Source organism: Terrapene carolina, unplaced genomic scaffold (assembly GCF_002925995.2).
Source record: "Terrapene carolina triunguis isolate 2854851 unplaced genomic scaffold, T_m_triunguis-2.0 Scaffold189, whole genome shotgun sequence".
NCBI classification, from domain to species: domain Eukaryota; kingdom Metazoa; phylum Chordata; order Testudines; family Emydidae; genus Terrapene; species Terrapene triunguis.
In genome coordinates this window covers 7,378,460-7,384,785 of record NW_020664540.1, presented here as the reverse complement: position 1 = coordinate 7,384,785, position 6,326 = coordinate 7,378,460, and positions in this window count along the sequence as shown.

The window sequence follows — 6,326 nt, the reverse complement described above, 5'->3', positions numbered from 1 at the left end:
TGTTCATCTTAGAAGGAGACAACTAAGACGGATATGATAGAATCTATTCAATCATGAATGTTGAGGAGAAAGTGAATAGAGAAGTGTTATTTGCCCTTCACGTAACACAAGAACCAGGGGTCATTCACTGAAATGAATAGGCAGCAGGTTTAAAACAAACATAAGGAAGTACTTCAGACAACACACAGTCAGCCCGTGGAGCTCATTGCCAGGGGATGTTGTGAATGCCAAAAGTATAACTGGGTTCAAAGAAGGGGGCAGGGTCCCAGAGTCTGGGCTCCAGCTTGAGCATCTATACCACAATTTGATAGCCCTGCAGCCCAAGCCCCACAAGCCTGAGTCAGCTGACACTGGTGTTTTATTGCAGTGTAGAAATACTCTCAAGGGCCACCCCAGATACTAGGCCAGGCTGTCTGTCCACTGTTACTCTCATGCAAAAAATACTCTCCTTTCCTGGAGCACTTTTTCCCCAGGCTCCCTGGCCTGACAAGCGCCCAAGGGAGCTCTCGGTTTCTAGGATCCCCTTTTTAGGTTCTCTGTCCTAGGAACTTGCCATCTTCTTACCCCAGCCTTCCTCCCCTGGGAGCAGAGTTTGTTTGGCTCAGGCTCTCTGGAGCTTCCTGAGGTCCTCAGCCTTTTATCATGCTCACGTGCTTCCCTTCCCAGTTAACTGACTCAGTGACTTACCTATTCCCAGATGAACATTAGTTGCATCAGTTCCACCTTGTGCAGCCTGTCAGAGGTAGGCTGAGTCCCTGACCCTTCAGGGGGCCAGCTACCCTCTGACAGTAATCAAATGTACAGTGAATGCCTTCCTATGTATGGATAAAACATCAGAGGTATAACATCGCAATGGTAATGCAAGTGCTTGGTTTTCCATTTGATAAATTGGGCTCAATTTTCTTAATATGAATGTTTAATATTTTATATACGGCAGTATGGGCTCCCCTAGATTTACACACAAGTTACATTAGAGTTTGTTGGATCATTATCTTAAAGCTGCTTCATCATTTGACTGGTTTAGCCTTCATTAAGGCAGTCTGGAAATCAAGAGGATCCACCTGGACTATTGGATAGTTCAGTGATGTCATTGGGTGTTTTCTACAAAGGCTTCATAGAGGGAGGCTCTCTGGAGGAAACACTTTGTGGATAGATACTTTGGTGACGAGCATAGTAAAAGAACTTATAGAGAATAGAATGGAAAATGTAAATGGGCAAGACAGGAAAATATAAGTTATAGGGTCACTAGGAAAAGAATACATAAGGTGTATATATCTGAAATATGGAACTGAATAATTGCTGGTGGAAAAAGAAGATTGCTGTCAAATAAGCTGTATAAAGAAAATTGGGGTCGTCTTGTGAATCCTTGGTTTGCGTAAATGAAGCCTGTCTCTTAGAAATCAATTTAACTCTTTTACAGTGCCTTTGTGGCCTATGAAACTTTTCATTATCATGGAAAGGATGATTCAGGCACAAATACCTGCCCTTTTGACAGGAAGACAAATTGGCTTCTATATCTATTTTTACAATTCATTTTCTCGAAATTGTATAAAGGAGGATTTATTTTATATTAGAAATTGCATTTATTTTTTAAAAAAAGATAAAATTTCCTATGCAAAGGGAAGGAAAAGCTTGTCACGTTTTGCATTTAGTGATTTAATAAGCCTAGTGACCCACACCCAAGAGATTTGTCCTCTCCTTCTTGATTATATTTTCTAATATGCTTCAATGTACAACCAAGCTAATCACATACTGGGATGATATAATATGAGGAAATCATTTATTCAATGGCCTGATTCTGCCTGCCTTGATCTCAGCTGACCTGATCCAAAGCCTACGGAAGTCAATAGAACATAAGAAGGACCATACTGGGTCAGACCAAAGGTCCATCTAGCCCAATATCCTGTTTGCCGACAGTGGCCAATTGTCAGGTGCTTCAGAGGAAATGAACAGAATAGGGAAAAATCAAGTGATCCATTCCCGGCTTCTGGTAAACAGAGGCTGGGGACATCTCAGAGCATGGTTTTGCAGCCCTGCTGATCCTGGCTAATAGCCATTGATGGACCTGTCCTCCATGAACTTATCGGGTTCTTTTTTGAACCCTGTTATAGTCTTGACCTTCATAATATCATCTGGCAAAGAGTTCCACAGATTGACTGTGTGTTGTGTGAAGGAATACTTCCTTTTGTTTGTTTTAAACCTGCTGCCTATTAATTTTGTTTGGTGACCGCTAGTTTTTGTGTTTATAGGAAGGAGTAAATAACACTTCCTTATTTATTTTTTTCTCCACACCAGTCATGATTTTATAGACTTCTAGTCTATCCCCTGTTTGTCATCTCTTTTCCAAAAATGAAAAGTCCCAGTCTTATAGTCTCTCCTCATATGGAAACTGCTCCATACTCCTAATCATTTCGGTTGCCTTTTTCTGTACCTCTTCCAATTCCAATATATATATTTTTGAGATAGGGCAACCAGATCTGCACACAGTATTTAAGATGTGGGTTTATAGCGGAAATATATTTTCTGTCTTGCTATCTATCCCTTTCCTAATGATTCCCAACATTCTGTTTGCTTTTTTGACTGCCGCTAGGATTCCTATTTATTTCAATGGACAGTGGATCAAGTCTGATGACTAATATCTCACTCTCTAAGTAGTCCCATTCATTTAAATGAGTGGGATTATCTGATGAGTTAACACAGTAGCGGCAAGTTGTATGGGCCCGTGGTGCCCGGACTCCAGGAATATTCAGAGCATGGGGGCCCAGCTCCACCAATGTTTGGGGCTGGGTCTCTCCCCCAGCCCTGCCTGCCGCCCCTGCACGCCTCCCCCTGAGCGTCTCCCAGCCCTGCCTGCCGCTCCTGGGCGATTTAAAAGGACCTGGGGCCGCTGCCACCACCACCAGCAGAGCAGTGGGATTAAAGCGGCTTCCTGCCTGCCCTTGCTCCGCGTGGCATGCCACTCCCAGAAGCTGTTGGCACGTCCCTGCGGTCCCTGGGGGGGGGGGGGTGTCTCTGTGCATTGCCTCCGCCCCAAGCGCCGACTCTGCCATTGGAACTGCGGCCAATGGGAGCTGCGGGGGCAGTGCCTCCAGGCAGCAGTGCGCAGAGATCCCCGGTCCCCTGCCTGGGAGCCGCTGCCAGCAGGGTGTGCAGGTTGCTTTTGCGAGCTGCCTGAGGTAAGTGCTGTACCCCTCCTGCACCCCATCCCCTTGCCCCAGCCCAGAGCCTGCCCCCTTTCCCACACCCAAAATCCCTCCCAGAGCCTACACCCCTCTCACACCCAAACTCCCTCCCAGAGCTTTAGGCAGGTGTGGGGGGGGAGTGGGGACGGGACTTGGACCCGTTCTGGGCACCACCAAAAATTATACAAACCTGCTGTCCCTAATGTACTATTGAACATGAGACCGCGTGTGGAAATCTGGCCCTAATGACCAAATCCCAAAGTCCTTACTCCAGCAAAAACCTGAGTCAGAACTAAACCCATAGTGAGCACACCATAGCATTGTGCTAAGATCAGAACTGCAAAGTATTTAGCCCACTCCTTGTGTACAGTTAACATAACACCATATCCAGAGCATGAATCTTCCTCCAGGAGCTCTACCAAGTAGACAGCACATTTCTGTGAAGTAACTTACTGTGGTGGAAATAACGGTTTGTACATTTAGGATGAAATTTTAAATATCTGCCCTCTCCAGCGCAGCATGGAGTGTAGGTTTTCCGAGATCTGGTTAATAATTTATAGCTATGCTTGGACTCAAGTCTTCCGGAATGGGCTTTTTCAATAATGCTCAAAATGGGAACAAATTAAGTAAAAATATCCTTTCCCTCCCCCCATTTCAAACGTTTAAGGACTGTTAAGCTAAACTGCATATGACTTGTTTGAAATATCTTTTCTTTTTAAAACCCAGGGGTTAAAGTAAGAGGGAGCAGAAGAAAGAGTAGCTCTCCTTCTCCCACCCATAGGTCAGCATCACTCACCCTTGCTTCTCCTCCACTGCTTGGCTGGGACAGTCCAAGCTTGTTTTCGATCTACATTATCCACCAATCTAGCTGTACTTTAGTGAATAACCAACAGAGGGCCATATAGAGCAATCATTAGAGTGCATGTATGTTTTTAAGCTGGCTCATTCATTGCAATGGGTGCTACTGCATCTATGTCGTTCCAATCTGACAGAACCACTGAGTACCTTTGAGCATGGTCTTTCAACTATCACCTTATAGTGATTTCATCAAGGCCACATTTTCCCAGTTTGCTAATAGAGAACGTTGTTGGGACTGCGTCAAAAGACTTACTAAAATCGAGATTTATCACAGCTACTGCATCCTTCCATCCACTAGGCTAGGAACCCTGTCAAAGAAGGGAATTAGGTTGGATTGGCAGGATTTGTTGTTGGCAAATCCATGTTGGCTATTATTTATCACTCTATTATCCTCCTGGGTATTTAAAAATTCATTGTTTAATCATTTGTTCTAGTATCTTTCCAGGTATTAAAGTTAGGCTGACGGGTCTCTACTTCTCTGGGCTCTCTGTTCCCCTTTTTAAAGATAGGTACTATGTTTGCCCTTCTCCAGTGCTCTGGGATCTCAAACATCCTCCGTGAGTTCTCAGAGATAATTGCTAATGGGTCTGGTTCTTCTCCCTGTTTAGGTTCTAGGTTTTGCTAGTCGTATAAAACAAGCCACTACAGTAAAATACAACTTACTATTTTTTGCTTTTGTTTTTAATTTTACATGTGCATTTCATTGTCTATTTTTTAAATATAGATGGTAAAAGGAATCAGAACAGTTAGGATGATTTTTTTTCCATCAAAATGAATCTGTTCTTCAATAATCCAGGAATTCAAAAGGCATAAATATGGGAAGAAACCATCTATACAAGTTTTACTCTGGTTTTTTTTAGCTGCTTTTCTTAAAATTTGATACATTATAAGACAACGGACTTCACATGGGATTCTTTAGTCTCAGCCACACAAGCCCTTTTTGTTGTTGACAACTAAAAATGTAAAAAAAAATTCCTGCAGTAATTAATAAATTATGAGCCATGACCCTGGAGATTGAGGCAGTTTCTAAATAATTACCAATTACAAGCATGTCAATGCTTTTATTAAAATAGTCATGAGAACAAAATTAGCCCTAGCTGGTTTTAAAGTTTTATACACTTGCTGGTGTATCTGGAAGAACATCAGTATCAAATGGGATTAGAAAGAGGATGGAGTTGCCAGTGAGAGCAGGGGACTGGACTCTGCCAGTCCTTTGTTCCTAACTAGAAACGAACTAATGAAGAGGTTCACCATAGAAGGGGTGAGATCCTGCAAACCCTAATGCAAATGAATAGTTTTTAGGCCCGGGGCTCTGGGAAGGTGTTTTGGGAACTCTGTCCCCTGCTGTGTTAGCCAGTGCTCTATCCCCTGTGGAATATACTCCTTCTGATATGAATGCTTCATCGTCTGTGACTACTTGAGTCTGCAAGCTGAAAACTAGCTTTCCAACTGCATTCATCTAAAAGCCTGGGCACTGAAACATCCACAGAAAGCCAGCCCAAAAGGGGTGTGAAAAATAGCAATACAAGTTCACCTTTCGATCCAAGCAAATCCTTGTGCAAATGCTTTTGCAGTATTGAACCAGCTGATAATTATATGGAGATTTCCTTTAAATGCCTGTTTTGTTTTTGAAATTCCCCAAAGCCTGTTTAACACAATTTGAACTCATTAATGAAGCAAACTAAAGTGTGTGTGGTGGTAGTCATTGTGGGTGGAGGAGGACAGCATTGCAAATGATGTACTGTAACAACTACATGTTTCAGAGTGGTAGCCGTTTTAGTCTGTATCAGCAAAAAGAACGAGCAGGCACCTTAGAAAATAACACATTTATTTGGGCATAAGCTTTCGTGGGCTAAAACCCACTTCATCAGATGCATGCAGTGGAAAATACAGTAGGAAGATATATATACACACACACACCATGAAAAAATGGGGGTTGCCATACCAACTCTAACGAGACTAATCAATTAAGGTGGGCTATTATCAGCAGGAGGAAAAAAAACTCGTAGTGATAATCAGGATGGCCCCTTTCAAACAGTTGACAAGAAGGTGTGAGTAACAGGAGGGGGGAAATTAGCATGGGGAAATAGTTTAGTTTGTGTGATGACCCATCCACTCCCAGTCTTTATTCAAGCCTAATTTAATGGTGTCCAGTTTGCAACTTAATTCCAGTTCTGCAGTTTCTCATTGGAGTCTGTTTTTTGAAGTGTTTTTGTTGAAGAATTGCAACTTTTAGGTCTGTAATTGAGTGTCCAGGGAGATTGAAATGCTCTCTGACTGGTTTTT